Raw genomic sequence first — 12,318 nt, 5'->3', positions numbered from 1 at the left:
TCAAACAAGAAGGTTCAGTAGTTGGAAAATATGGCCTGGGTGATAGAAACGATGCTGGAGATTGCATGAGAGAATTTTGCAAGACCAACAACTTCTTCATTGCAAATACTTTTTTTCACCAACATAAATGGTGACTATACACATGGTCCTCACCAGATAGAATACACAGGAATCAAATCGACTACATCTGTGGAAAGAGATGATGAAAAATCTCAATATCATCGGTCAGAACAAGGCCAGGGCAAATGCAGAACAGACTACCAATTGATCATATGCGATTCAAGTTGAAACGGAAGAAAATTAGAACAAGTTAATGAGAGCCGAAGTATGGACGAGTATATTCCACCTGAATTTAGAGACCATTTCAAGAATATATTTGACTCGTTGAACACTAATGACCAAAGACCAGACAAGGAGTAGAATGACATCATACATGAAGGAAGCAAGAGGTCATTAAAAAGACAGGAAAGAAACAAAAGACTAAAATGGATGTCAGAAAAGACTCAGAAAGTAAAAAAAAAAATTTTTTTTTTTTTTTTTAAGTAGTGACTATAAATTCTTTAGTCCATATATTTCCATTGTCTGTCAGATTGCCCACACACTGGCATTTTCTGAATGATTTAATGAATGGCATTTAGCTAAATTCCCTTCTAAGCCAGGCAGTATTCCAAGGCTTTAACATCCAGATTTTGTATTTGGGACATCAAGGATTCTAAAAACAAGCCTAGAGTAAGAGGGAAGATCAAGGATTATTGATATCAGCTAGTCAGTTGTGTAATATTTAAAACCACTTATAAAGATTTTCCTCCGCCCATCTGTCACTCTGTCATATTGTAGAGGCTTGCATGTTGCTGTGACACTGGAAGCTATGCCACTGGTATTCAAATACAAGCAGGGTCACCCATGGCGGACAAGTTTCAGCTGAGCTTCCAGACTAAGACAGACTAGGAAGAAGGACCCAGAGGTCTGCTTCTGAAAAGAATTAGCCATTGAAAACCTTCTGAATAGCAGTGGAACATTGTCTGATATAGTGATGGAAGATGAGCCCCTCAGGTTGGAAGGTGCTCAAAAGAAAACAGGGAAAGAGCAGCCCCCTGAAAGTAGAGTCAACCTTATTGATGTGGATGGACTCAGGCTTTTGGGACCTGCATTTGCTGATGTGGCATGACTCAAAATGAGAAGAAATAGCTGCAAACCTCCATTAATAAGTGGAATGTGGAATGTACGAAGTATGAATTTAGGAAAATTGGAAACTGTCATATATGAAATAGAATGCATAAATATCAATATCCTAGGCATTAGCAAGCTGAAATGGACTGGTATTGGCCATTTTGAAACAGATAATCGTATGGTCTACTATGCCCGGAATGACAAATTGAAGAGGAATGGTGTTGCATTCGTTATGAAAAAGAATATTTAAAGACCCATCCTGAAGTACAATGCCATCAGTAATAGGATAATATCCATATGCCTACAAGGAAGTCCAGCTAATACCACTTTTATTCAAATTTACAAACCAACCACTAAGGCCAAAGATGAAAAAATTGAAGATTTTTACCAATTTCTGCAGCCTGAAATTGATCGAACATGCAATCAAGATACATTGATAATTACTGATGATTGCAATGCAAAAATTGAAAATAAAGGAGGATTGATAGCTGGAAAATATATGGCCTAGGTAATAGAAATGATGCATGATAGAATTTTGCAAGACAAATGACTTCTTCATTGCAAATACCTTTTTTCAACAACATGGACAGCAACTATACATGAGGACCTTGCCAGATGACATACAAAGGAATCAAATTGACTACATCTGTGGAAACAGACAATGGAAAAGCTCAATATCATTAGTCAGAAAAAGGCCATGGGCTGACTATAGAATGGATCATCAATTGCTCATATTCAAGTTCAAGTTGAAGCTGAAGAAAATTAGAACAAGTTCAGGTGAGCCAAAGTACAATTCCATCTGAATTTAGAGACCATCTAAAGAATAGATTTGATGCATTGAACACTAATGACCAAAGACCAGATGAGTTGTGGAATGACATCAAGGACATCATACATGAAGAAACCAAGAGGTCATTTAAAAGACAGGAAAGAAAGAAAAGACCAAACTGGATATCAGAAGAGATTGTAAAACTTGCTCTTGAAGATCAAGTAACTACAGCAAATGCAAGAAATGATGAAGCAAAAAACCTGAAGAGAAGATTTCAAAGAGCTGCTTGAGAACACAAAGTATTATAATGACATGTGCAAAGATCTGGAGTTAGAAAACCAAAAGGGAAGAACATGCTCAGCATTTCTCAAACCGAAAAACTGAAGAAAAAATTCAAGCCTTGAGGTGCAATATTGAAGGATTCTATCGGAAAAATATTAAACAATTCAGGAAGCATCAAAAGAAGATGGAAGGAATACATGGAGTCACTATACCAAAAAGAACTGGTAGACATTCAACCGTTTCAGGAAGTAGCATATGATCAAGAACTGATGGTACTGAGGGAAGAAGTCAAAGTTGCCCTGAAGGCATTGGCAAAAAACAAGGCTCTAGGAATTGACGGAATACCAATTGAAATATTTCAACAAATGGATGCAGTGCTGGAAGTGCTCATTTGTCTATGCTAAGAAATTTGGAAGAAAACTACCCAACCAACTGATTGAAAGAGATTCATATTTATACCTATTCCAAAGAAAGATGAGCCAGCCGAAAGTAGAAATTATCAAACAATATCACACAAAAGTAAATTTTTGCTGAAGATCAAGGAAGTCCAGCTAATACCACTATTACGCAGTACATTGACAGGGAACTGCCAGAAATTCAAGCTGGATTCAGAAGAGGACATGGAACCAGGGATATCATTGCTGATGTCGGATGGATCTTAGCTGAAAGCAGAGAATACCAGAAAGATGTTTATCTGTGTTTTATTGACTATGTAAAGGCATTTGATTGGGTGGATCATAACAAATTATGAATAACATTGCAAAGGATGAGAATTCTAGAATGCTTAATTGTGCTCATTAGGAGCCTGCACATAGACCAAGTGGCAGTCATTAGAACAGAAAAAGGTGATACTGCACGGTTTAAAATAAAGAAATGTGTGCACCAGGGTCGTATCCTTTCACCGTGTTTAATCTGTCTGTATGCTGAGCAAATAATCCAAGAAGCTGGACTATATGAAGAATGAGACAACAGGATTGGAGAAAGTCTCATTAACAATCTGCGTTATGCAAATGAAACAACTTACTTGCTGAAAATGAAGAGGGCTTGAAGTACTTACTGATGAAGATCAAAGACTACAGTCTTCAGCATGGATTACATCTCAGCATAAAGAAAACAAAACTCCTCACAACTAGACCGATAAGCAACATCATGATAAACGGAGAAAAGATTGTCACCTTGAAGCCTAAGGTGTGCCTGGTCCAAACCATGGTGTTTTTGATTGCCTCATATGCATGCAAAAGCTGGCTGGAGGGCACCTAAAAACATCAACAACATAAATATTTAAAAATTATGAATATATTTTTATGATTATTGCATTATTGCACCTAGTAAAGGAAGAAACGGAGATCTTGTCCCAGATCTAAATCCCGCTACATAACTGCTGAAACTTACTAGGTCATCCCTTAGGAACTAGTGTGTACCACCAGGCAGATACATCATGTGTCTGCCATAGTTCCCCTCCCCTAGTCTTGGTGAAATTGATGCTAATGGCTAAACTGCCAAATAGTCCCAGCAGTTATATAGTTCATAGAGATGCCTCCTGGGTATGAACGGAAAGTGGAATCTTTAGGGAGGAAAGAATGCAGAGCAGTTGCTGACATGGGAAGCAATGGGGAGGTATTTTGGTGGGATGCTTCTTGGATTAATAAGTCATCACTGGGTAGGTATTTCTGACTCCAGCAGTTCAACAAATACAATAAAGAAATAATACAGGGCATGCAGAACACCTGACTACTGCTGATGTTTTAACTGACTGTGTACTTGGAAGCATCTTCAAATTGCTTAATTGGGTTAGGCTGCAATAAGATTCCAAGGTAAATACATTTAAACATATGCAGAGGGAGATTTAAAGAAAATTACCAAAATTATGGTAATCACTTAGCAACCTAATGTCTTCCCATTTTTCCCTAAAGCAACTTGTTATGGTCTTAAGGGAATTTAGACTACTAATTTCTGAGCTAATTCTGAATTAATAGTTATTTTGGCTTTAAAATGCCACTTCAAATTTAATTACACTAATCAAATCTAATGCATTTATTTACACCGAAATCAGTAGCTTCAGCTATTTCTTGACTGCTGATATTTGAATCTACTTCTGCATAAGCATTTCTTATTAAATATAGCCAGTAAGCCCATCCCCGTAAGCCAGTAACAATACCAAATTAAGCTACAAGGAGCCCTGCTAATACAAACTAAAAAATCTTTAAAATGAATGGGATTCATCAGGTTCACTAGCATTGGGTTCAATCTAATATGGCATGATGGTGATTTGGTTTTTCCCCTTAAATCATTTAATTTAATTCTACTGTGGTTAGAGAACACACTCTGAAAGACTTCAAACCTTTGAAATTTGTTGATGCTTACTTTATGACCCAATACATTGTTCATTTTGCTAAACATTCCATATGTATTAAAGAGAAGGTAAATTCTGTTATAGGTGGTTCAGTGTTCTACATAACTCAGTTAAGTCAAATTGTTAATTTTTTAGTTCAGATCTTCTATATTCTTGGTTTTTATTTGTATTTATTTCTTGTTGGTTTGTTTTTTGTCAGCAGGCTGAACAGATTTTAAAACTAGAGGCAACCAGTTTTCTAGCAGATTAGGTGTGGGGTTGAGAAAAAGAGAATAATCAATGTTGTCTCCAAGATATTTGGCCTGAGCAACAGGAAGGATAAGAGGCCATTGAATGAGATTGAGAAAAAAGAAAAGGAAGAAAAGACATCACCTCACATGACTTGCATCTTCCTGCCCACCCACTGTCACTGTCTCTTCCTCTAGCTTCCCCATCTACCCACACCCTGAAGGGATATGATACAAATGAACATGCAGAGATAGTATTTAGCTATATCATACGATAAGTTAGTATTCAAGATGTTCCCTCATTTCCCCTCTCTTTCTTAGTTTTTCTAGGTGCTTCCCCATGATGTGGCCCATGAAAGAAGTTAGCCTTGTTTCATATCCAGAAGTAAGAGGGATTTGTACACTGACTCATAAAAACACACACAGAAATGTGATTCATTTTATTATAATAGGAAGATGGTAAAATTGCACATAAACAAAAATTTCATTAATTTGATTTGAACAGTGCATTTCCTTACATTTCAATACACTGATGCTGAGAACATTAATGTAATGGAAAATCATCCAGCTTGTGTAAAAGTGGAAAAGGTTCAAGGTCACTTCTCTGTAATGATAACAACCCTCACAAAGACCTTATTCACACCCCTGTATAGTTTTCTATTTCTATAGTATTTCGGTGCTTAAGCTGAACCCAGAAATTCGAGGGCCCACCACATGAAAATGAAACACGTGAGCATGCATGGACAGAGATTTGAAGAAAGCCTTTGAAAACAAATATTCAACTCCCCAGGGCAGGTCAGTTCAACATTACTAGTTCAAGGAATTTGTAATGTGTCACAGAGAAGTCAGGTTGAAAACAGTAATAGTTGCTTGGTATTAAGATGGAGCTGATATTTATGATTTCCATTTAATTTTTAAAAAAATTTTTAAGCTAACTTGATGCACTAATCTCTAATAAAAAGCAAGGCTAATTGCTCCCCATTTAGCATATAATAATATAGGTACACTTTTTCTGTAAAAACACTGTTTACTCTTAAATTATAATTTAGTCATAAACAGACTTTTGTGTGTTGTTTCTCTTTTTTTTCTGATTAGAGAAAATGTCACATTTACTTGCATGGAACTGAGCTCAAGCATTAAAGCTAAATGAATTTAAACTGGAGGACATTTTGTTCTCTTTAAACAGCAGAAAGACTAGCATCTCCACTGAAGAGCAATGAAAATAAAAATAAATCACAACAATTTACATAAATATTATAATTTTATTATTTTGTCTACCCAAAAGCTGTGTTGTTTTCTTGTATGAGAAAAACAGCAACAACGGAAGTGTTTAAGGATTCATACACCTTCACCTTGTACTTGCAACATGTTTACATTTTTGTGGTGTTATGTTTTCTGAGACCTAATAATAACATAATTTGGGATCTGTGGGCTAGCTCGCCTCGTGTTAACACTTGAATAAGAGAACAAAGTTCATAAGTCATACAAACATCCAAAACAAACACAATTCTGAGAAAGGGATCTTTCTAAACCCTCTGTGTTTAGTACATGAATTTAAGCAGTAGCATCACATTTTGTTCCCTAGGCCTCAACTCATACAAAGTTTAATTTTGTTTCAGAATGGGAGTGAATAGTAGGCTAGGCTTGTCCTTAAATAACTCAGGAAAAATCCATAAAAATGACTCAGCCCTTCCTTGTCTTATCTTTTCCTGTATCTTTTCCCCAAGTGAAAGCAATCGTATGGTCAACAGCTTTCTGCTCTTTGTCAAATGCATAATAAACATTGTTCTGAGTGGCTGTGCCAAACAGTGAGGCATAAAAGTAAGGGAAGTAGAGACTAGGAGAAGAAAATCATTTTAAGTTAAATGAAATTTTTTAACACCTCTCAGGTTGAACCTACTCTAAAATTCTGTCTGAGCTATCTCAGAGATTGGGGACTACTCTCATTTTACTTTATGCAATGTTTTCTAAATTTACAGAATAAAAAAAGTTATGGTTTCAAGGATTATTACTAGCATAACTGAATGCTGAATTTGAAGTGTACTTTATGAGTCAAATGCCTAGTCTTCAACTCTTAGGAAAAAAGAGAATTCAATAGAATATTTTAGATAATTGAGTGTGGGATGAAGGGAACAAAAGAGTTCCACCTTTTAAACTAAGAATCAGATGGCATCAAACTTATTCTGCTTATTGGTATTTTAACATCTGGGGACTTTCCCTGTAAACTAAAGAGCAGGTGATGGCTTGGGTCCTTTAACTCTCTCATACCAAGTTAGCAAAAGGCTCACTTTCTTCTTTTTCACAAATAAGGTTAGTAGTAGTAGTAGCAGTTTTTGTTGTGCCTTCGAGTCGGTTCGGACTCATACTGACCCTATAGGACAGAGCAGAACTGCCCCATTGGGTTTCCAAGGAGAGGCTGGTGGATTTGAACTACTTACCTTTTGGTTAGGAGATGAGCTCTTAACCACTATGTCACCAGAGTTCTATGTTTAGTACAATGTGAAGCATCCAGAGTATTTAGTAGGGTAACCACACACTCTGATTTGATGATAGAAATATCACAAAGATGAAAGTTTGGAAAGGAGCTTAGAAAGAGTGAAACTGGATGCAGGGAAATCAGTTAAGAGAATTTTGCTGCCCCATGCAGGCAAGAAATTTTGAAGGTTGGATCTATGGCATGGTGAAATGAATTGAGAAGTAGGGTGGATAGAAAATCTACTGAACCTGACTTGAATGAGATCTAACTGAAGTGAACTTCAGCCTAGCAACTTGGGTTTTACCTGTCTTTTTATTCCTCTGGCCTAAAAGAGAAGTGAGAACCACTACTCTATAGGGACTGGAAAGCAGGGGAAAATACTTGGGCCTAATTGTTTCTGCTCTAAAAGTTTACTTGGCACACTCCAAAAAAGGAAGCTGATTCAAAACCCAAAAGTAAGTTAGTCTCAGAAGAGTAAGCTCTGATGTCCTTACAGTGCAAGGTCAGACATCTGTCCAACTGTCACAAAATACCACAATCCTAGCTGAGTGATCCCTCAAAACTTCTCTACATTAAATATAATTTTTGAGCTCTATGGAGTCAATTTAAAGAAGATGAGATAATTTATTTAGTCTGCAGAAGTTAATTTAAGAGGTTCCACTTTGTGTTGTGATAATATTATCAAGTTGGTTAGACCAGTTTCTTCCATTTTCCAACTAAAATGCTTATAAAGAAAACACAAAAAACGATAAAATCACATCACTGAAAAACTAGTGATTATTGATGAATAACTATTGTTAGAATCTATTACAAATCCTAGGAATAAGATTTAGAATCACAATGAGTAGCAGACCCATAATGTCTAACTTTTTTTCATTTACTATAGGCAGTAAAGAAAATTTGTTCTCATTTTGAAATGACTGAACCAACCCCTACTTACAACAAATTCTTCATCACAATCACCTTCACTTGCTGCAAATGCAGCTTTTAAATCATTGAAAAGGCTTTGAGCCTTTTCTTGTACTAAACCCAAAAACCCAGTGCCATCGAATAAAAGTAAGGCTAAATAAGAACTGTGTGCACCTCTTCCAACTTACCTACAAATTCCACTTAAAGACTTAAAGACCTAGCTAGAAACAAATCTCATTCATAACCCCGGGGACTGCCTGTATCTCTATCCTACTAGGGTGGATTATGAAAATAATACAATAAATTATGTTAACAATAATTGAGAAAGGAATGATAGAGAGTAAGGAAAGAAAGTAAGATAAATTATGGGACTTAAATTATAGGGACTCAAATGACAATATTTAATTACTGAGTACTATACTTTTTTTTTTTCATACTTAGATAAATATAGACTAAAAATTTTTAAACTTAAATATAACACAAGTAAGATTTTAAAATAGAGCATTTACCATCACAAGTACTGGAGAATCATATGACATATTTAAAAAGAAATACCAAAGAATTATTAACAGAGGAAACAAAGAAAACTACAACAGGCTAGGTATAACGATTGCAACAGTAAATCTAAATGGTTTAAATTCCGCAGCATAAAAAACTTTAACTCAAGAAAACGTCTTCAAAAAGACACAAATATGTTAAAAGAAAAATGCAAACAAGGAAAAAGGTGGCAATAGAACCATTAGACGAAAGAAAATTCAGAGTGAATAAATTATATAGGAGGATCATTTTATATTGATAAACATTTCAATTCATGATAAAATAATAAACTAACTATAAGAAAACTCTCTGTTTAATAATATCAAATATGAAAACTAGGGTGCACTAAAGAAATGGACAGAAATGGTAGTATCAGAAGTCTATAATAACCCCTCCTTCAGATTTTGGCAAATGTAGTGGGTGAAAATCAGGCTCTAGAGGATATTAATTATACATTCATTTAAGTCAAATTATATTATATAGACAACACAGAGTATGATATATTCTGCAGGTATCACTCTTTTAAAAATAAAATAATTGCAACATCAATACATTTGACTACATAAACTATCATAAACAAAATTAATAGGAAAATTGAATAATATGTAGAAAGAATAATAAAAAAGGAGAATTAATTTTTGTAAGAAAAAATAAATTATTTTAAAAATACTAGCAACCCAGAGGCAGGGCCAAGATGGCTGACTAGGTAGAAGCTACCTCGGATCCCTCTTGCAACAAAGACTCAGAAAAACAAGTGAATCGATCATGTACATGACAATCTACGAACCCTGACCATCAAACACAGATCTAAAGAGTTGACCTGAGTGACAGAGACTGAAAACGAGCAACCACGGGGAAGCAACAACTGTTTTCAGAGCCTGGAGCCAGCATCCCAATCAGAAAACCTTGGTGCTGGGCTTTGAACTGGGCACAGGGGAGCTGAGCATGGCATCCTGAGACGGCACAAACACAGGACACAGCCCTAGCCCCCAGAAGTGACCTCGGGGGAAGCCCAGCCAGTGCACGCAAGCAGTGCAGCAACGCGGCTGACAGGAGGGGAAGCCACCGGGAGGCAGCGACTGGTTTTGGAGCTTGGACTGCGGCGTCCCAGCTGGGGAACCTTGGCGCCAGGCTTTAGATTGGGAGCGGAGGAACTAACCATGGCTTCGGAGACAGCACAAGCACAGGACGTGGGCCTGACCCTCGGGGGCAATCTTGACCCAGCCAATGCACACAGGCGACACACCCCTCAGGAATCTCAGATAAAACAGTCATCACCAAGCAAGATAAGTAACTTTATCTATATTCCAGGGTGCTACTCTCTCCTATCTATCTGATCCCTCCCCTCCCCTTCCCAGGCGGCTTCATTAACATTGGAATTTCCTGAGCTGGAGAGTGAAGTATGCTGTGGTTATTTTTTTGTTTTTTTCTTTGGTCTTTTCCTAACCCATTCTGCTGGCCTGAGAGAAGCAGCTACAAAAAACCCAGGGAACAAAAGCCCTTCCCTGACTTCCCGAAATTGGACTAAAAATACAGAACTAGCTCCAGCCAAGCATATGACATCCACAGTCTTGGGCTTTCATCCCTACAGGGAACAAGGTGGCTATTATAATGCAAAGGCAATTCTGATCAGGATCTGACTGAAATTGTTTTAGCAGATTACTGGAAAGACAAGTTTCCTAGGTCTGATATCTCTGCGTGTTAAACAGAGCCCTCACTGACCCACAATGGGGAACTGAGGGCTGAAGCTCCCCCCAGACCACCTAGCATCCTGCCTTAGGGGTCTGAAGATTGTGACACCTACCAATCTGTAGAGGTACATGCATTGGGTGCCTAAGGTACAGCTGCAGAGCCCATCCACCAAAGTGCTTTAGGAATAGAGATACACCTACCTCACTGGCACTTGAGGGAAGCCTGTCAGCATCCTGCCCTTCCTGGAGTGTGACCCCCTGCTGCTACTAGGATCTGATGCACACAACTATCACCACTACTCCTCTAGGTGGACAGGTGACAGTCTGCACCACACACTTGGTGACCCAAAATCAGATTCTATTCAAGAATAGTGAATGGACTCTTAGGCTTATATATCTGGTAACAGCCCAAACCAGCTGGTAATAGGACATAAGTGATTCAAAGGCTACAACAATCAAGACAGCGCAATCTAGTAGCCCATCTGCGTATATTGAAAGAGAACAAGACAAGATAAGACTCAGTGAGCAAATACAAAATAAATCATTACAATATCTTGTAGATAGCTCAGAGACAGCAGTCGATATCAAACCACATAAAAAAGCAGACCATGATTACTTCTACAACTCCCCAGACTAAAGAATCAAAATCTTTCCCAAATGAAGATACAATCCCGGAATTTCCAGATGCAGAATATAAAAAACTAATTTACAGGATGCTTCAAGACATCAGGGATGACCTCAGAAATGAAATAAGGCAATCTACAGAAAAAGCCAAGGAACACACTGATAAAGCAGTTGAAGAGCTCAAAAAGATTATTCAAGAACATAGTGGAAAAATTAATAAGCTGTAAGACTCCATAGAGAGACAGCATTCAGAATTCCAAAAGCTTAACAGTAAAATTACAGAATTAGACAACTCAGTAGGAAGTCAGAGGAGCAGAATCAAGCAGTTGGAATGCAGAGTGGGGGAGTTAGAGGATAAGGCAATTGACACCAATATAGTTGAAAAAAATCAGATAAAAGAATTTTAAAAAATGAAGAAACCCTAAGAATCATGTGGGACTCTATCAAGGAGAATAACTCATGTGTTATTGGAGTTCCAGAAGAGGGAGGGATAACAGAAGATACAGAGAGAATAGTTGAAGATCTGTTGGCAGAAAACTTCCCTGGCATCATGAAAGACAAAAGGATATCTATCCAAGATTCTCACCGAACCCCATAGAAGATTGATCCAAAAAGAAAATCACCAAGGCATATTATCATCAAACTTGCCAAAACCAAAGGTAAAGAGAAAATTTTAAAAGCAGCCAGGGATAAAAAAAAAAGGTCTCCTACAAAGGAGAATCAATAGGTTCAGACTACTCACCAGAAACCATGCAGTCAAGAAGGCAATGGGATGACATATATAGAGCATTGAAGGAGAAAAACTGCCAACCAAGGATCATACATCCAGCAAAACTCTCTCTCAAATATGAAGGTGAAATTAAAATATTTACAGATAAACACAAGCTTAGAAAATTTGCAAAAACCAAACCAAAGCTACAAGAATTACTAAAGGAAATTGGTCAGAAAATCAATAATATCAGATACCAGCACAACACAAGGTCGCAGAACAGAACATCCTAATATCAACTCAAACAGTGAAATCACAAAAACAAATTAATACTAATTTTAAAAAGAAAACAATGCTCAAAACAGGTAATCATTGAAGTCATTATGTAAAAGATCATAATAATCAAAAAGAGGGACTAAATACAGGAGGCATAGGTCTTCCATATGGAGAGGAAAACAAGGCGATATAGGACGATACGAGTTAGGTTTTTACTTAGAAAAATAAGGGTAAATATTAAGGTAACCACAAAGAGGTCTAACAATTCCATAATTCAAAATAAAAACCAAGAAAA

This window comes from Elephas maximus, chromosome 2, assembly GCF_024166365.1.
Source record: "Elephas maximus indicus isolate mEleMax1 chromosome 2, mEleMax1 primary haplotype, whole genome shotgun sequence".
NCBI lineage: Eukaryota > Metazoa > Chordata > Mammalia > Proboscidea > Elephantidae > Elephas > Elephas maximus.
Note: the sequence above shows the minus strand (reverse complement) of the source record.